This window comes from Martes martes, assembly GCF_963455335.1.
Source record: "Martes martes genome assembly, chromosome: 11".
Taxonomy (NCBI): domain Eukaryota; kingdom Metazoa; phylum Chordata; class Mammalia; order Carnivora; family Mustelidae; genus Martes; species Martes martes.
Window position 1 is genome coordinate 105,321,115 of NC_137899.1, and position 20,231 is coordinate 105,341,345.

Consider the following 20,231-nt stretch of genomic DNA (forward strand, 5'->3'; position numbering starts at 1 on the left):
TGCTGCTGTGGGCGTGGCATGTAACTATCTCATTGAGACCATGCTTTCACTTCTTTTGGTTCTATACCCAGAAGTGGGATTGCCGCATCACAAGGTAGTTCTACTTTTTATTTTTTGGCACCTCCACACTGTCTTCCGTCGCAGCTGGGCCATGTTTCCATCCTACCAATGCCACACCACGTTCCAACTTCTCATATCCTTGCCAACGCTTGTTATTTTCTGTTTGCTTGTTTGGTGGAAGTCATCCTGAACAGACGTGAAGTGACACCTCGCTGTGGTTCTGATGTGCATTTCTCTGATTTTAGTGGCGCTAAGCATCTCTCACCTGCTCATTTGGCCATTCGTAGTCCACCTTTGGAGAAACGTGCCCTTGGTTCCTTTGCGCATTCTTCAATCGGGTTAATTTTTGTTGTTGAACTGTGGAAGTTCATCATATAGTCTGAGTATCACCCCCTGATCAGATATATAATTTGCAAATATTTTCTGGAGAGCACTCAACCTGGAGCTCCGCACTCTCTCTCTAAAATAAAGAAACGAATCTTTAAAATAAATAAATCAATCAAATCTTAAAGAAAAAAAAAACGGAAGAAGAACAGATTTCCAGCCACTTAAGTTTTGCTGCCTGTAGAATGTAAGGTCATCTCCAACTTTTCATCGTCATGACCCACGGTCAGGCAGACATACTTGTCCATTTGTCCTTGTGACCCCGCCTGAGTATGTCTACTGCCAGAGCTCTAACGACGAAACGCTCGGACTTCCGGCGCACATCGATCTAACCTTCGGATCGGTCCCGTGCCGTTCCCTTTGGTTCTGCTGTGCCCGTTCACACTCTCGCGCTGAGTCTCGCGCGTTTGCGGCTCCGCAGGGGGCAATGCTCTCTCATTTTTACCTGGCGCTTCTCTGATCGCTGGTGAGACTGCTGGTCAGCTGTCTGTGTTTCTCTTGTGAGTTTTCCGGTCCGTTCCTGCAAGGTGGTTTGTTTCCTAACGGTTGCTATTTTCTCACTTCTGGGGTCCAATTTATGTGTCAGGAAAGTTAGGTCTTGGTCTTTTCTGGGCGGCGCACGCCTGTCAGCGTCATCGGCAACGGCCCCCTTCACTCTGCAGGACTGGGTTGGGGCTATGGGGGTATCCCGGGAGCACCCGGTTACAGAGGGCTGTCGCTGGGTTCCTGCAACTTAGGAAGGCCAAGTACAGTGAAGATAACCCAGAACAGATGATCTGAAAGGTGCGTGAAACCGCCTGTGTCCGGAGGCGAACGTTTCCATTGTCCTCTGGAGGAGATTGGGCTTAGTTTTTAAAGAATCACTAGGATGGAGCCCTCAGCCATACGGAGACAACACGCAGCATAGAGATCAGTGACTATTCACTGAATCGATGCACCCACGAGCGGAAGAAGCAGTCAATCAGATGCTTCTGTTGGATTAACCCTTTTGTCGCAGGCAAAATGCTGGAAACCGACGAAAGAAAAATGAGATCTGGGCCAAGAGCCTGGAATCAACCAGCACAGGGTGCCTCATCGCTCTCCCGGTGCCCCTTCTCCCCAGGGCTCTGAAGGACAGGACCCGATGCCACGCGCTGTGCTGTGTGACCTCTGCCACGTGCTCCGCTGCGGAATCCGCAATCCCAGAGAGAGGGGAGATGTCACAGAGGAAGGGGAAGGGTCTGGGACTGGGTAGCCAGGGCCTCGCAGGGCGCCCAGCACTCTAGAACCCGACAGATACATTCCAAAGGGCCTGGTGATGACAGCCTCAGACAGCAGGCCCCCAGTGGCTTAGCGGGTAACGGAGCCACCCAGGGCCGCCCAGGTGTTCCTACAACTGTTCTTGTGGCCCCAAAGGTGCTGGTGGGCATCCCAGCCGCCCTCCACCGCGGCCTGGTGCATGAGGCCACTGTTCCAGCGCTCCGTCTGGACTACCTCCCCTAACCCTACTGACTGACAAGGTACGGATTATTCCCATTGCAAGATGGTGAAACCAGACACAGAGGCGCCTCCTCACTCGCCGGCGTCTCCTCTCCCCCGTCCCCAAAATGTCCTCAGACATGGAGGGCACAGGCCTGGGAGCGCAGGGCGCCAGCCTCTCTCAGGCAAGCCTAACCCTGGGTCTCAGCGGCCCGCCCCCCACCCACACACCTGGGGAGGGGGAGGGGAGCCTGCTGACCAAAGGGTCTTCAGACCCAGCGTTCCAGAAAGATCCACCCCACGGGACCCTTTCCTGCTCCGTCTGGGATGGTTCAGGGCCACCCCGGGAATCGCATCAGCCTTCTGGACACCACTTCTCACTGCTGTGGGGACCCCCACCCGAGGAGACCCCCATCCTGGCTCTAACACACCCGTGGTTGCCGGAAGCTCCCCCAGATGTGGGCCCTTGGCCAGTGGGCTTCCTGGGACACGAGCTGCAGCGGCGCTGGAGGACGGGGGCCGCTGTCCTGGAGCTCTGCCTCACTGCCCGCCTCCGGCTTCTAGAACGAGCCGCTGTCACCCAGGCCCACATCTGCCAGGGACACGGGCTCCCCGGCAGTGTGGGGCACCGGTCCCCCACTGGGGCTGGGACGGAGGGAGCCCCTTCGAGCGCTGGCGTCCTTCCCCCTCCCACCCCCCGGGGCGCTTTGTCACTTTCTCCAAGTGGCGCCCGCGCCCCCTGGTGGCCGCCGCGGCCCCGCGTCCTCCGTGGCCCACGCGGTCCTCACACGGGGAGCCAGTGGGGATCCTGGTGTAGACGATCTATTCTCTTTCTTAAGCAGACAAACTGGACAGAGTTTTAGGCAGTTTATTCATTGAAGTTACGGGGGACTGGGGCTCGGGCTTGGTCTCCAGTTTACAGGAAATGACGGTTTGGGAAAGACAGAAGGTCAAATTCGTGGCGCAGGAGAAGCCGCCGCCGGGTCCACCCAGCCCCAGCCCCAGCCCCAGCCCCCTCACCATCGGGGGTTGCTCAGGCTGCTGCTCACACCTATTTTATCACCGGCCTCTCTTGCAGCGGGTTTCCAGGGACCCCTGCGACGACGGCCCTCAGCCACCCCCGCGGCACTCCAGGAGGACAATGGATTCGGGCCTCTGCGGGGGGCTCCCCGCGGGGGCATCCTTAGGGCTCGGGCGCCAGAGGAAGGGCGGCCAGCTGCGCACAGCGGCCTGCGGGGGTCTGGCTGTCAAACCCGTCTGCCTGTCCGGTGGGGAAACGGGGTCCCGTTCCCTCCCAGCTGCCCCCGCCCGCTGTCAAAACCTGGGAAGGGAGCGAAGATGCTGGCGCGGGACCGGCTGAGGCGGCGAGGTGAGCTCCTGGGCCCTGGGGGCCCCGGAAAACGGTAAGAGATGCCCGGGCCTCTGCCAAAAAGAATTTTCAAATGAGTCGCTTTAGGTAGCAGGCACGTTCATGAAGAAAAACACACTCCTTTTTTCCGCATTCGTGGGGGCCAACAGCTGGAAGTCCCGCTAGTAAGTGGAATCACAGAGAGAAGCCGGGGAATTCTTTCCACACAAACCTCCGGGGGCTGGGGGCGGGGGTGGGCATCCGTCCGCGCCTGAGGGACACGGGGACCCTCCAGACAAGGGGCTGGCGTGTCACTTCACAGCCTTGTTCTTCGTCGCCAAGGGCAGACCGGTGGGCTGGAGAGCCTGACCGCGCCCTGCCCAGCCCCACTCGGAAGGGAGGCTCTGAGCCGTTTGGGGGCCACAGCGATGGCCGAGGACAGAAAGTCCTCTCTGATGGGAGGAACAAGTGTCCCCGAAGGCTGCCCCTAGGCCCCCCGACCACAGAGGGCAGCCCGAGGTCTGGGCAAGCCGCATCACCTCAGGCCAGCCCTGCTGTCCCCTGCATCCCTTGCCACAGGCATCGCTGGGCACCAGAGAGACCGGAGCTCTAGACGTCCATCTTCAAGCATCCAGAGGGGGTCCCCGGCCAGAGGTACGGCGGTGCGGGCAGCCCCTCGAGGCCCAGAGCCCCACGGTGTGGGGCGGAATCAGCACCAGAGCGCCGATGCAGAGGAGGGAAAAGATGACCCCAGGGTGTATTTTCAGGCCACCCCCCCCACCCGAACATGTCCCCTCCCAGCCCCGCCAGGCCACCGACCCCGTCTTCTTCCCCACGTGCGTTCTCCATCGGGATCACGCTGCCTGCTGAGCCGGGCATCCAGCCGGGGTCTCGGGCGTGGGCGCCTTGGACAGCTGTCCCTGACTGTCCCGCCTGGGGACATGCTGCTGGCATCTGGAGGCATAGGAACTGCCCCCACCTCGAGGCCACCGGCAGCGAATCAGCCCCAGCTGTGGCTCCCATGAGGTGGGAGCCGCTCCTGCCTTCTGCACCTGCACCCCCAGGGCCTCCACGCTGAGCCACCCTCAGGGGCACCGGGGTCTGACCTACACACGTTGCATTTTTTTTTTAAAGATTTTATTTATTTATTTGACAGAGAGGTCGCAAGTAGGCAGACAAGCAGGCAGGGGTGGGGGAAGCAGGCTCCCTGCTGAGAGAGAGCCCAACAGGGGGCTCGGTCCCAGGACCCTGAGACCATGTTCTGAGCTGAAGGCACCGGCCTCACCCACTGAGCCACCCAGCTGCCCCCACACACCTCTTAAAGCTGCCAAAGCATTCAAGGACATTAGTCCTCCTCTAGTTCATCAAGATAATATGTTTGAGAAGGAACAGGGTTTGGTCAATCGATGATGCCGAACAGCAGCAGCCCCCTCCCCCCCAGCGCTGGGTACCCCCGTACGGGGCAGCCATTCTCCTGTCCTAACTGTTGTTTCTAGAACCATCCTCGTGTGCATAAGCACCGGGAAGAGCTGCCCGGTTGCTTCCTCCTGTGGGGAGCGATGGTTTCACCCCCGACACTGGTTCTCTGCCCCTTCCTTCCATCATCATGTTTCCTAACTAGCGTCGGGTGTGTACAGCAGTTTGGTGCTGTAAATACCGTTCAGAGCTCCCCCCCTCACGTGGTGAGATGCTTATTTTCTTGTGCAACTTTTTGCCTTTCCTGATGTTCGTGGTTGCCTTTCTGACCAAACTTACCTTCCACCTGTACCCATCACTCATTTGCCTCCACGGTACTGACCCCCTGAACCAGCCCAGGGTCGTCTCTCCTCCGGATACACGCCCCCCCATCCCGGGCTGTGCCCCTCCTCGCCGCCCGCCGCGCCTGGGCCAAGCACTGGTCTGAGTGTCTGCACTCTCGGCTGGCTCTTGGGTACCAAGCTCGATGGCCGTGTCCCCTTCTGTCCTGTCCTTGTGGGTTTGTGTCTCTTCCACTGTGGGCCTCATGGACACAGATGAGAATTATGAAGACGTCACACGTTGTCCCCACTCTGCAAAGGGGTAAAGCCTCACAGCACAGTGACCCCCCGTGGACCCCCCGCTGCTCACCCTCCCCCACCTCCCCTCAACTTGGACAGAACCTTTCCTATGGGCTGAATTGTGTCCCCCCCAAAAAAAGATACGTTGAAGTTGAAACCCCCAGCACCCTATTTGGAAACGTGGCCACTGCAGACATGACCAGTTGGATGGAGATGAGGTCGCACGGGGGCAGGGCAGCCCTAATCCAGTGGGACTGGCGTCGTCTCGGAAAGGGGAGTGTGGACGCTGGCAGGTGCAGGGGCGGGCGGGGGACGCTGTGGATGGACTGTAGTCCTGCCCAGGGACCACCCGACGCAGAGGGAGAGGCCGAGAACACACCCTTCCTGGGCACCTGCCGGGGGCCGGGTGTGGCCGCACCTGGATGTGGGACCATGGTGAGTCCTGAGAGACCGCGCACCTGTGTTGTTTAAGCCCCTGAGGTGTGGCCACACGTGACCAGTGGACAAACAGCTCCGCTCCGTGCAACTGCCCAGTGCCTCAGTGGCTATGGCAGTGACCACTCTTTGCCCCCAGAAGCTTCTCTTCCTTTCAGAACCTTCCAGAACACCTGAGCTGCCCCCAGGACACCCTGCAGAAGACCTCACTTCCCAGCCTCCCTTGCAGCCAGGTGGAGCCATGAGCATGAACGTGGGCCAGCAGGGTGACGGGCGAAGCTTCCGGACCAGCTTGTTTATGGGAAGTCCTCCAGCCTGTGCGCCCTGCCCTCCCCAGGGACACAGACGTGACGGGGGTGATCTCCGTGCAGGCCAGACCCCGGTGAGCACGAGACAACATCACCATCCCGAACCGTGGACGGAGCCTCTCGAAGGGAACTGGGAGCCCTTCGAACCTCCCGGGGAGAACGGGCGCTCCCGGCTCAGAAGGTGCATTCCGTGTCCGGCCCTGGCGGCCCTGGAGGAAGGAGGACGCGCTCTGCTTGTGGGGGTGGGGGTGGGGGTGGGGGGGTCAGGGCTCTTTATTTGTAACCTGAACAACTGTGACGAAAGCTTGCAGCAGAAAGGCAAAGCCCTTCACTGTTTTTTCATTACAGGAGTCTAAATTACAGATCAGAGCAGGTGCAGTATTATCATTTAATTTGTCTCTCTTCCATTTTTCAGATCGCAAGGACTCTCCTGGGCCCTGAGAAGAACTGGTTTAAAGCATCTGGGCGACCAGTTGTTTCAACGCTTTTAACAGTTTAAACGCGGACGAAGCTAGCAGAAACACTCCCCCACTAACACAGGAACGCATTCCACCCATGGGACGGGACATCCCGGAACGTCACTTCGATGGTGCCTCCTCTACCCTCAAGTGCAGATTCGGTCTCAAAAGAACGCTGCTACGAGAAGGATTTTCTCCAGGGCAAATGCAGTCTTGCCCAGAGACGCACAGAAGATGTTCAGGTGTAAATGAGTCCTCGCCTTTGGAAATGACCAGGAGTCGGGCAGCATGCTCGTCCCCCGGGCTCGTCCCCCAGGCTCGTCCCCCAGGACACCCCTGCAGGGTCTCTGCTTGGCTGGCTAGGCGCTGGGCCAGCTCGGGGCTGCACAATAAAACCTCAGACAAAGACTGTTTGCACCCCTCATCCTAACCGAACCATTGGGTGAAATGTCATCTCGTTAGCCGCTCATGGGGGACACGGGGCAAAAACTGTGGGGCCCCAGGAGTGGGATCCCTGTCCTTGGAGCTGCATGTAGACCTCCCAGGTGAAGGGAAACACCAGGTGTCCTGGACTCCTGGGACGGAAGCAGGGGCGGGACACGCAGAGAACTCCATGGGAGGAGGACCCCGCCCTGGAGCGCGTGGACTCCCCTGCAGGGGCCCCCTTGGGCTGTATGCGTGTGTTTTATGTGGAAGGCAGCCCCCACCTTTTATTAGATTTTAATCAAGAATGATCCTGTTAAATATTTAAGATTGCCTTTTGAGGAGGATGTTTTTAAAGAACCATGTGATGAAGAGAAGAACATGGGGAAGCATGAATTTTTAAAATTCATTCCCTGCGTATAATGATTCCACGAGGCGCTCACCACTGCTCAGCCACGAGGAGAGCCAACCGCAAGTGTCCTCCATGTGGCTAATTACCCCGTCCCTACCTGCCCCAGGACCTCCATCCCGATCACCACCCCAGCTCCGTTTACCTGAACTAACACCGTTGGACTGATTAGCAAGGGGACGCCGATTTCAAAAAGGTCTGGCTGTTGGGAGGCCTGTTCAACCGACCCGTTCTCCCGGTGGCCTGGACGGATGCTGTCAGGCAGAGAGCATGTGCACACTCACACTCACACTCACACTCACACGCACTCAGATGCTTCCTCTCGATCCCGGGCTGCTGGTGAGGAGCCCAGGAAGACGGAGAGGCGGGAATCATAAGGGACCCCGGCAGGGCACCTGGCAGAGCCTCGCTTCCTCTCTTCTCCCGAAAGGGCAGGGGCTCTGATGCCCCTTTCGCTGCCATCTGTGGCCACAGAGGCGAGAGGGAAAGATGGCTGAGGCACATGGGGTCCCCCCCAACGCACCATTCCCGATGGGGCTCTTCCTGCACCATCGCCCTCCCCCTGCAGACCCCGTGGCAGCCCCCGCTGGCCCACAGAGTCCCTCCCGGCCTGCGCACAGGTACCTAGGCCGTGAGCCATGCGGACTCAGGTGGGGCTCCCGAGAAGTGTGCTTCGGAACGTGGAAGGCTTTCACTGGAGATGCACTTGTCTCTCAAGTAAGAGTCGAGGCAGGGGGGCGGTGCCCAAGGCCTGGGGGCTCTGCTCCCTGAGGCTGCTGCCCTGCTGTGGCGCGGGGGTCACCTTCGTCCCACAGGGCCTGTGGCCCAACACCAGCCACGGGAGAATGGCCAGAGCGGGGGATCCCTCCCTCTTACTACCTGCTGTCTCTCACTCAGCATCCTGACCTCGCCCAGTTGAGAGGAGACTGGGGAACGTGTGTCTTCCTGGGTCCGGAGGGACAGTCCCCACCATGCATGACAAGAACCTCTATAGACCTTCTTCTCGGTCGGTTGGTCCCTACACCACGGGACCCCTGGAGCAAAGAAAAGCCCACTGTCTGCATTGGAACCTGGGACTCAGAGAGGGAAAGCCTTCGGGACCTCCAGATGCCAAAGCGTGGGGTCAGTGCTGGGGTCGGAGGGCTGTCCCAGAGACCGCAGGACAACCCGGGGGGGGGGGCGCCCTGCAGGTGCACTCACGGGCGTCCCATCCACCCGCCCCTCCTGCCGACAGCTGGGGCACACCACCCTGAGCGGCAGGCACGGCGCTTCCGGCCCGGCCCAACGACCTTGGGGGGCCCTGAGGGGCGGGGGCAGGAAGGACGGGGAGAGGTAGTGATTTTCAGCCTCACTCAGGGCGCTGCCGCTGCCCGGCCCCACGCGCTTCCAAAAAGTCCTTTTCTCTCCTCTCTCCTGGGAAGGCCCGCGCCAGAGACGCCCCTGCCCTTTGCACTGTCTCGGGGAAGATTCTGCGGCCCAGGACGGTCTACAGAGAGGTGATGTGGACTAATAACTATTTTCTAAGAGGCTGCCTTTGGGTTCTCTAGAGAGAGACAGAACCAAGAAGGAACGTGGGGAGGGAGCGGAGGGGGACGGAGGGAGGGAGATTTATTTAAGAAATTGGCTCACTTGACCGCGGGGACTGGCAAGTTTGAAAGGCGTAGAAGGGGCTGGAAGTCAGGTAAGAGTGGGTGTTGACATCTTGAGGTCAAGTTCCGGAAGGCGACCGCAGGCCTGGAAACTCGGGCAGGACGTCTGCGTTAGTCTTGAGGGGGAATCTCCTCTTCCAGAAAACCCCGCCTGGGTCTGAAGGCCTTCACCTGATTAGAGGAGGCCCACCCACGTTCTGGACAGTCATTTTCTTCTTCAAAGTCTGCCGATTAAATGTTAATCACATCTACAACATACTGTCATGGCCACAGCCAGGCTGGTGTTTGACCTCTGTGACCTAGTGGACACAGACCATTCATCATCACAGACTCAGGGCACCTTTCTTCTCCATCCCCTAGATTTACACCAATGCTTTTATTTTTTTTTTAAATTTATTATTTTTCCAGTGTTCCAAGATTCATTGTTTATACACCACACCCAGTGCTCCATGCAATCCGTGCCTTCCTGCATACCCACCACCAGGCCCTCCCATCCCCCCACCCCCTTCCCCTCCAAAACCCTCAGTTTGTTTCTCAGAGTCCACAGTCTCTCATGGTCCGTCTCCCCGTCCGATTCCCCCAACTCCCTTCTCTCCATCTCCCCATGCCCTCCATGTTATTCCTTATGCTCCACAAGTCAGTGAAACCATATGATAATTGACTCTCTCTGCTTGACTTATTTCGCTCAGCATAATCTCCTCTAGTCCTGTCCATGTTGATACAAAGGTTGGGTATTCATACACCAATGCTTTTTAAAAAAAATTTTATTTTGTCTTGTTTTGAAGGAAACCAGACACTTTCCCTAAAAACAGTGCCCTCCGGTGGGCAAAGCTCCAACTTTGAGCCAGGGACCCTGGAGAGGACACTTTCAACCCAGAGCAATGGGGGGTGGCCCTCGGCTAGGAGGCAAACACCCAAGCATGTGGGCAGCAGACACAAAGATTCCTGTCCATGCCCAAGTTAGGTGATATCCGCTGGCTAGCCATTTACACATTAGTATAAACAAGCTTTCTATTCTGGTCATGAAGGAAAATTTCGAGGAGAGGAGACACGGGCAGACCCGGAACATCGGGTATGGGAGCCGGTCAAGGAGCGGGGCCACTGACGGGAAGGCCAAAGGCACCGAGGACAAGTGGTCTCATCTTCCCCAGGAGGCGGCCCGGATACCGGCTTTCAAACCTGTCAGTGGGCAAAGCCTGCCTGGTTATTAGGTCACAGAAACGGAAACCATGTGCGCTGCTGATGTGCTCCTAGACCATCTCCCCTCTATGCGTAAAGCAGGACTCTCCGGGGTGCTCCGGGGTTTCAGATGCTGAGGGATCAGGAGCCACACGGAGCAAGATGCCAGGGAAAAGCCCTGGTTAGCTGAAAACACATGGGTTTGCTCCTTCAGGACTTCTCAGAGGCTTTAATATGCTTACACGAGTATGTTCACCTCAGGGAGGAGGCCCCCGCGGTGGTGTGCCCCACTCTTCCTCCCAGGGAACCCCCCTTCCGTTCTGCACGGCGTACGGTATCGACACTAGAGAAACTATCCTTTCCAGGAGCGCCATCTGGGACCCTGAGGTCTGGACCAGGCGGGAAGGTCCTGGCTGCTCCCGGGAGGGATGTCCCCTCCGGGGTAATGAGGCACAGGGAGACCTAAGTGCAGGCTCTGAGGGACCTCTCCACCATCATTATAAAGATGCTGCAGGTCCCGACCCAAAAGATGAAGGAGAGCCATGCCCTGACCCACTCACCTCTGCCCAGCACTTCTGCCTTCTGAAAGGAAGAAGACAGAGCAGACAAGTCGCGCAGAGGAAGGAAAAAGAAGACGGGCACGGGGCTGGCACCGCTCTGTCCCCAGGACACCCTCAACGGACGCGCCCCCCCTCCCCGCCCTCGGCCTCCTGTCCGCCCCCCCGCAGCCGCAGCAGGGGGGTCGCCAAGAGAGCAGGGCTGGGACACGGTGTGCACGCTCCTCTTCGCTGGGCCTCGAGGCTGGGCTGTCACTGCGTGGACAGGGACTCCTTTCATCCGCGGATTTCAAGGCAGATGTGCAGCCAGACCCCGCGTGCCCCCCGGAAGGGAGCCTGGCACATTGCGAAGCCGTGTTCCCCCTTCAAGGTCACGGGCCCCAGCTCTCTCCTGCCCCACACAAGCAGCTACAGAGCTCTGGAGCAGCGCTGGGCAGCAGGCGACGGCAGATGGGCAGCAAAGTCATGTCCTCGGGTGCCGGGTGACATGCAAGGACCCCCGCGGTCTCTGAACCGGGGGCACAGAGTGCTCCTGGGAAGCTGTGACACTCATCTGCAAGCTTTGCAAAGAAAGCAAAAGCCACGGGCAGAGCTCCCGCTCCCAGCCGCGTTCCTGCCTCCCCTCCGCCTGACCTCGGGGCCCCTCGGAGCCGGCTCTTTTGAGCCTTCACTCCCTCCCTCCACGGGGAGGCAGAGCTCTCTGCCCGGCCCAGACGCACCCACAAGGGGGGTGACACAGGTGGCTGGCGGGCTGTCCCTGACCGTCCCTGCTCAAATGCAGGTCTCGCCGAGAGTAGAGACAGACAGACGTCGAGATCGGGCTAGCTACCTTGTACATAGCTCTTTCCGTGTAGCACGATCTTGTCCGTGGCTGCCGTCCCAGGGAGCAGCCTCTGAGAGGCAAACAACCCATCCACAGCCACACGCCTCGGTCTGGCCTGTGACCCCCCACCCCGGAGGCACGTTCTTCTGCTTGAATCACCCCAGTGCGAGAGGGCGCGCACCGGGAAGCTCAGAACCCCTACAGGGCAGAGCCCCCGACACTCTCCGCACTGGTCAGTCCTCCGCTGTTGGCCTGGCCCCGCCCGGCCCGGCCCGGCCCTGGGAAACCCCGAAGCTCTCCCTCACCCCTGCCCTCCGCCTGCAACGGCGCCGGGGCTCCCCGAGGCCCTGCGAGGCGTGCGGCTGCCCCCGCGGAGGTCTTGTGAGTGAGAAAACCTCTTCTTGCCGGGCCCGGCTCGCGTCCTTCCCACGGAGTTCACCGGCCCCCACCCCTACGGGTGCTCCCAGAACAGGCAGGTGCCGTCCGGCGGGGGGTGGGGCCGGGAAGCGGAAGGCGAAGCGAGTTCCCAGCACATCCCAGCCTTGTCCCACGTGGGCCTGGCACGTGGACGTTGGCTCCTCCTGAGTCCATCTCAGCTGTCGCAGGGGAGACGAGACCCACACGTGGCTGGACCGGGGGACGACACACATCAGGTGAGTTCGCTCCGTGGTTCGGGTGCTGCTCCAGCTCACGCCTCGTCGGGCCCCTCATCAGACGTGACCGGGAGGCCATCGGACATGCACCGGCTGAGGCTGGTGGGGGGGTGCGGGGGGATGCGGGGGTAGCCGGCTGGGCAGCGTCCAGGTGCCATGGAGTGGAGACCCCACGGGGCACTGCCGGGACCTCAGGACATGTTGCATTTATAGGCCAGGTTTCAATTCAGACTTAGCACTTTCCTGCAGCAAAGCCATCCACCGGGCCTCTTCGTGGGGACCCTCCGTGGAGGAGACGGTCTGGAGGCATGGGGGCCCTGCTCGGGCTGGGCAGCACTGGCCCAGCGTCGCTGATGTGAGTCGTGTCTCGGACAGCAGCCCAGACCTCAGCCCCGCGTCCCCTCACCTCTCTCATTAGGACACCCGGGACTTGATTTCCTCTGAATGAAAATCCATTGGCCACCCACAAGGTGACAACACCCTTGGCGTCCAAACCTCAAAGGCTCCCCAGATCCCAGCCCTGCAGGTGCTTCCCTTTTAATTTAAACTTTAATTCTGCAGCTCCAGATGAAGTCCAGGTCAAGAGGGCTGTGTTTTAGGCAAGGCAGTTGGCAGCTGGGTGACCGTGACCCCAGAAGCAGAGCGGCTGGGGGAGACGCCCAGGACGGTTCATTTCCTATAGACGACAGAGCCCAGAGGGCCCACAGGCAGGGAGCAAGGAGTCAGAGCTGCCCTTGGGGGCCTCCCGTCTTGGGGGTCAGAGACCCCTGCCCCTGCTTCACCCACGGGCCTCCTCAGAGGGTCTGCGAAAAGGCTCACGAAGGTCAAACGCAGACCCGCCCGCTTCTTCGGCAGTCAGTGCTCGGTGAGAGAAGGCGCAGCGTCCATACTGTGGTTTTGGAGAAAGGAGGCTCACCGGAGGGAAGTGATTTCCCCCAAACCCCACGCGGCTGTTTCCACCCCTGCGGTCTCGGAAGCTTTGACCGCGGAACCCCAACGTAAGTGCAGTTTTGTTCCGCAGGCAACTAGGGTACAGTTTCAAGCCAGGCAGGTAAGGTAGGGACCCTCGGGGCCTGGTCACTGGGGGAGGAGGTGGTCCCTCTGTTTAACACGCAAGATAGAAAAAACCCGGATACGATGTGCCCCCAGCAGAGGTTCAAGGACGGCACACCCTGACCTCACGGGGTCCCAGGAAGGGCAGATGCGTAAGGAAAATGAAACACGGTGCAGGATGCCGGTGAGACATACGAATTCTCAGGGCCTCCTGAACAGCAGACGGGAGCGGACACCCCGTGGCCCGGCTCTGCTGGGAAGGAGGGAGCTCAGCGGAAGCCGGGAGCGCCGAGCTTCTCCCAAACACAGTCTGTTTATTTCTCCTTCTCCGTGGCGCCTGTTCTAATGCCCGCCTTCTGCCCCTGGCCTCTCCTTCCCTGCCGGCACCCTGGCACCCCGACCTGTGGGTGCGTGGGCACTACTGAGTCCACCGAGAAAACGACTGTGATGGGTATGGAGTCCTAAAGCCTTGACATATGTTCCCTCCTGTACCATCACAGCAACTCCCTGACGACTGCTGCCACCCCGCTTAAGGGAGGAGAAAGGCTCAGAGAGGGCGGCAGACTTCTGCAAGGCCACACAGCTAAGGAGTAGAGGGGGTTGGGCTCTAGGCCAGTCTGCTGGTCTCAAAGCACACCCCCCCCACCCCAGGTAGGCTCCTACCACCTTGCCCGGTGGTGCTTGGGCTGCAGAGTCTTGGAATGAATGGTAGAAGAGCACTTCGCTTTCTCAGGAAGCTAAGTTTTCTCGATGTCTAATTAGAAAACATCTCAAATTTTAACATTACTTTACCCACTTTGGAGGGAATCCTCTAATCTCTTATTAAACACACTTCCTGACTTCTCATTGCAGTGTATTAAACATGCTTGACTTTTTCTTGACAGTTTGGGGGACATTTATGCAAGGGGACAGTGACAGCTTCACTCCAGCTGTGTTTGTGTCGCCCTGTGGGAAGACGGGAGGTGTGGGGAACAAAAGTCGCCAGTGAGAACAGGTGTTTAGGCCAAAGAATCCCAAAGAGGCCGGCGCTGCTGCCCGGATGGTGGACAGAAGCAGACGGATGGAGGCCAGATCACCAGCGGGGATTAGGGCTCATTAGATCAAAGCTAGGGACGAGGGGGAGTGGAGCCAGGGTCAGCAGCTGGAATCCCTCCCGGCAGGGGTTATCGGACGAACGGCATGTGGGGCCAGCTGCGCCCTTTGATTTGGGAAGGTTCGAGGCATCCTTCATCGAGTCTGTCCACAGGGCCGGGGCGAGGAGGCTCTGAGGATTACAGGCTGGGTCCCCGCAGCCAGGTGGGCGGCTGGACCTGTCTCTCCTCATCCAGGACAGTGGGCGGCATCTCTTTGGGAGTGGTGATGCTGCACAGGGCCAGGCCATCTGGGGACACATCAAGGCTCTGTCACTTACCTGGAGGTGCGTCACGTGGGCAAGTCCCCAGACCTCACGGTGCCTCGGCTCTCTCATCCGTCAAATGGGAAGAATGAGGACGGAGTCTCTGTCCCCGGTTAGGTGTGAGGGCAGGCACGAGGATGGGGCGTGGGGGAGGCCGCCCCAGTATGGGTGGCATGAGCGCTGCCCGGCCCGTGTCTGACCTCCCGATGGCTGATCATTTCGTCCTGCGGGAGCTCATTTCCCAATCTGGAGATGTGTGTGCGGGCAGCTCCTGACCCAAAGCAAGGCCCTGGGAAAACAGACCCCTCTGCTCTGAGGCCTGTTTCTCCCATCCGCCCTCTCAAGGCTCTTTTCCAGCAAAGATGATGCTCCCCGTACTTGAAGGGGTGGGAGGGGCGGCTTGTCTCTATCAGAGCTGGTCTCTATCAGCCGGCGGACGTGGTCTGGGGGAGTCAGGAGAGCAGGTGCAGGGGTGGGGAGACCCACAGAGGCTGCACTAGACAGCGCTGTATGCTCAGACCTCTGAAAGTGTAACAGAGAACTTACACAGAATGTTCTAGAACATGGTTGTCCCGTGCACGTGCACCGACATACATCCCCAGCACCTGCACCCCTCACCTGGACCTCAGTCACCGGCATGGGTGATGCTGCAGCCCGGCTGAGCACACGTGGACGGAGCGCCCTCCCATGCGAGGACCGTGTCCAGGCATGAAGCTGAGGGAAGCCGTCGACAGGAGGCTGGGCTGTTGGCATAGCGAGGAAGGCTCCGGACAGGCCTGTTGGTGCCCCATCTCTTCAGGCTGTAACTGGGAAGCTGGGCCGGAGGGCACCTTCCCTGAGTGAAGGACACAGACCTGGGGGGCGAGCACCGGGGGGCTAGAGTGCCAATGCGTGTGCAAAACCCTCGGGGCAGCTCATGCAACGTTGGGCCTTCGCAGGTGCTTACTTAGATGTGCTGAGTGCCGATACCCAGAAATCTCTGATGCCAGCGTCCTTTCTCCCCAGGACTCGGCCTCACCGCCTTGTGGTCGTCTCAGCTCCATGACTCATCGGCTAATTCTGGAACTTTGCGACACATTCCCTGAGGGCTCTCTGGCACGTTAAAATTCATCGATGCGCAGAGCACTGTCTCATCTGACGGCGGCCCCGCAGCTCCGGAGGGCAATGCTGGATGCTCCTGCCTCAGGAAAAGTCCGGCACGTGCTTGGCCGTTCAGGCCACAAGGAGACGGGACACACACTGCCCACCGCCCCGGGAGCAAACCTCCCAGGTCCGGACTCTTCTACTTTTCAGAGCATCGGCTCATCCCTTTTTAGTCTAGGCTTCGCTCTGGGGTGGGGTGAGTAGGGTGGGCTCGTCGTCTTCATTTCACAGAACAGTAGTCTGAGACCCCATGTGCGAGCAGGCTCTGTCCAGGGGGCATCTGCCCGGCGGACACGCAAACAGGGTCCGCAGAGTGTAGCGGTTCTAAAGGCAGGTCTCGGTCAAATTCTGGCCAAATTCTCGGCCAAATTCGGGCAGTCTTGGAAAGAAGCTTGAGCTCTGTGTGTGTGTGTTTGCTGAGAGGAACACAAGAGATGACAAACGCGCCTGTCTCACGAGTGGTCGGAGAAGGTTAGAAAAAGTAACCCCCGAAGAGAGCAGAAAAGCCCCCTGGCCTGCCTGTGCTCTTGACCTACGGTGGTTATTGACACAGAGGAGGCCGGGCTGCACGACCCCGGCCACAGCCCACCCTCTGCCTGGCCGCTGGAGAGCAGACGGGTCCTGTGGCCACAGGAATTCTTCTCAACCTTGTTCAAGTCCTGCTCTGCACACGGCTAGGTACTTTTGTTGGGAGTCTGCAAGGAGTCTGGCCAGCTCCAGGGAGTGGTTTGGGGCCTCAAAAGAAAAGGGTGGGGATCGGAGGAGGTACCCCTAGGTTGTCGGCAACAGTTCAGCCCAGTGGTCCCGAAACCGGCAAAAGGACGTGGAGACCCCATGGAGCCTACGAGGATCCCGGGCTGGGTATCCGGGCTTCATCAGCCGAACAAAGGCGTCTCCCTGCTCCCCACACCCGGAACCGGACCACCGTGAGTGGAGGAAAGGGAAGCACAATCTGGCCGCGCTTGTTGGCAGAGAGTTCAAGGACAAACTCCCCTTTGTGTCTTCTGGCTCAATGTGCTGGAGTGATAAAGCCAGCCAGGGGATGACCCGCTCAGGGCGAGCTGACAGGGCTGGGCTTGGGCTGGGCACACCCCTCTCTCTTGGGGCAAGGATGTGTGGTCAGGCAGGGAGCAGCTGGGGGCCTAGATAGTGTGCTCCCCTACATGGGGGGGGGGTGGCAGTGCGCAACCTGGACGCCTGGCCCACTCTATGCTGGGGCCATCGAAAGCGCCAAGGCCTTGCCCGCCGTGATGTCAACAGCCCCACAGCCCCACAGCCCAACAGCCCCACAGAGCTTCTGGAAAAGTCTGTGTCCCTTGCGTCCCAGCCTCTCCAGTCTGGAGGAGCCCCTCTCTGCGGGCCCCACCCAACCCTTGAGCAGGCTCTGACTGTGGAGAGGAATCATTGTGTGGGACAGCGGCATCTGCACCAGGAAGGGTCACCTAAGCAGACCCAAGAGACCTCCTCGCCTATCATCGCATCCCCCGCCGTCCTTACTCCTGCGTTGTTGGTGGAGCCTGTGCTCGGGTGGAATCAGAGGACTTGCTCTAGATTTGTGTGAGAATATCCTAGGGAGAAAGCACATTTACCGCTGGACGTGGCCAAGAGTTTAGGGCCAAAGTGGTGGAGACTGTCCAGAATGAACTAGGGGGCGCGTCCTGGATGCGACCAGGCAAACTCAGCACTGTCTCTTCCGGTCCTGGATCTGGAACCCTGGAGCTGAGGCCAGACTCGCCTGCCCCCGGGGCTCCAGCTGGCCTCTGCCTTAGCCCTCCCGGCCCTCGCTCTGTTGGGGAGCCCGGCGCACACTCCCCAGTCAGGGGAAGCGCTCCTTGGCAGGTGCCCAAGCCCAAGCGTCCCTTCTCCCTTCTCCCACGGAGAGAAGCTGGGAGCTCTCCATCCACGGCAGCCGGCGGCGGCACGGAGGCTTCTCAGCGCGCCCCCTGCCGATGGCATGCGGTGGGGGCAAGGCCACCTCCCTGGGGAGGCCTAGGGTCCAAGGCAGAGGGGGAAAAAGGCTTGTGTCTCACCAAATACGGTCTGGTTTAGGAACGAAATCTCCCCAACTACGCAGAAAACAACCTCTCGGGAGCGAAGCATTGGTCGGCGTTCCCTCAGAATGCTGTTTGGCCAAGGAGAAGGATAGAGAGCCCTGTGGGGTCTGTCTCCCCCTTTGCTGATCCACCCCGAACCCATGGTGACCCCAGAAATCAGGTCTCCCACTGAGTCTGCTGCTGAGACAAACGTCGAGGATACCGGTCATCTGTAACACAAAAAAACGTCAACAGGGGAAGCAGAAACTGGGTTTTAAAGGTCCCGGTGGCAACGCACGTCACCCTGCAAGGCCAAAGGAATGGGCAGCTCCCTAAAAAGGGCCGGAAGTGCAAAGTGGCCGGACCGAAGCACTGGCACTGTGCTCGGCCCACCGCCACACTCGGTACAAATGGGCCACTTCTAGGTCCTGACGCTCCAGGCACCCAACAAATCGCCCCAATCCCGGAGTTTTTCAAATCACTTGTGCCGGTTTTCCAGGGCTTTCCTCCCCAGAGGCTTGGTTCCCGCGCGGCCCTGTCCCGGAACCACCGCTCGGCGCCCTGCACGGCCCCTCCCAGGGCCAGCTCGGATCCCGAAGGAGCTCCTCCTCGCCGGGCCTCCGAGGCGGGCCAGGCCACAGGGCGCCTCTCGGGGCCTCGGAGGACGGTGCGCGTCCGGCGGGTTCCCCGCGCGCGGGCCCTGGCTCTCCGGTCTGGAGGCCGGAGCTGGGTCTCGGGGCTCCTCGCGGCCCTGCCCCCCTCCGACCACGCAGACCCGCTTACGTGTGTGTTTTAATGTAGTAAGTGGGCAGCTAAATGAATTGCAATTTGTAATTTTTATGGCTAATTTGAGATCTCGCTCTTGTTGGCTAATCCTGTTAGTTGGTGGCAAAACGAGGAGAACGTCGTGTTGCGGCAGCCGCGATTCTAATCGGCATTTTATGTGAAATTACGGCCACCGGCAGCACAAAAGGCGCCGCCAGACCTGCGGGCGGGGCGGCCTCGACATCACCAAGCCCCGTCGGGCACCGGGGGAGGCTGTGGACTCCCCGCGCCCCAAGTCGCAGCCCGCGGCCGCCGAGCCTCCGGAAGCTGGGGGCGTCCGGGGCGCCCAGCCCGAGGGTGGACCCGCCGAGGCCTCCGTCCCGCCCGCGCCTCCGCTCGTTCCCTCCTCCCTCTGCCCCCTCCTGCCCGGTCCCGGGCGTCCCCGCGGCCAGCGAGCCGGGGCGCGCGGCGGCTCCGGAGCGAAGTCCCCTCTGCCCGCTCCCGGCCTCCCAGGCCTCGGTCCCCGAGGGCGAGGACCCAGGGGCGGTGCCGGGCGGGGGCCGCCGGCAGCGCGCGCGAGTGGGGGGCGCTGGGGCGCGGCCCGGCTGGTTCGCGCGTTGTCGCCCGCGCCCTGACTCTCGTCGCCGGCGCCTGCTCGGTGCCATCCCGGCGAGTCTGTTGAAACGCGGCGGCGAGAAGGCGCGGAGCCGGGGCCGCGGCGCGCGAGGCGGGAGGGGCGGGGAGGGGCCGGAGAGGGAAGCGCACCCGGGCAGGGAAGGGGCCCCGCGGGCGCTCGGGAGGGCGGCGGCCGGTGCCCGAGGCGCGGCGCCGCTCGGGGACTCCTATTTTGAAATCCGCGGCTGTCCCCTCCGGGGCGCAGGATGCGAGGGTCAAGTGTCACTTCCTCCGGCAGTCAATCTCCAATATTCCTTGTAATGTTTCTAAACGGACGAATTCATTACGCGGGGGCGCGTGAATGGGGAGAGGCCGCCCGCGCGCTGGGCCGACGGCGTCCGCGGACGGTTCATTCCGCCCCGCGGAGCGCGGCGCCCGGAGCCCGAGGAGCAGCGCGACCGGCAGTGTCCACTTCCTGGCCGCCACGGGCCTGCAGGTCACGCAGGGAAGGGGGGAAAGTGCGGGCGCCGACAAGCCCTCATTGTCTCCCCCTTCTCCCTCCGACCGACTTCCCCTGCGACCTGCACCCCCAGCCTGCGCGCTGGAGAGCCGGGCTCGGGCAGGACCGCCGCGCACGTCCCCGCGCACACGAGTCCCCGCGCGCGCCACGCGCCCACGCACGGCGGTCCACGTGCTGGCGGCCTCCGCTGCCCGGTCCGGCCAAACCGGCAGCCGTGGTCCAGGCGGGACGGCGAGGCGAGGAGGGGGGGCGGGGAGGCCGCCTTTTAAAGTACAGACGGGGGTTCTCCCAGCTAACGAGGGGGCGGCGGGGTGGCAAGCGGGGAGGTGAGACCCACGCCTCTCCTCCGGCTGTGTCTTAGAGGAAGCATTAAGTACAATTAGAAAGGAAATACCTCCTCACCCTTTCCCGCAGGACCACCGGGACACGAGTGGGCAGATCTGGGGAGGAGATTCGAACTGATCCAGGAAAGGCGACATGCCCAGGGAGGAAGGAGCCTGCCTCAGCTGGGTGGCAGTGAGGGCTT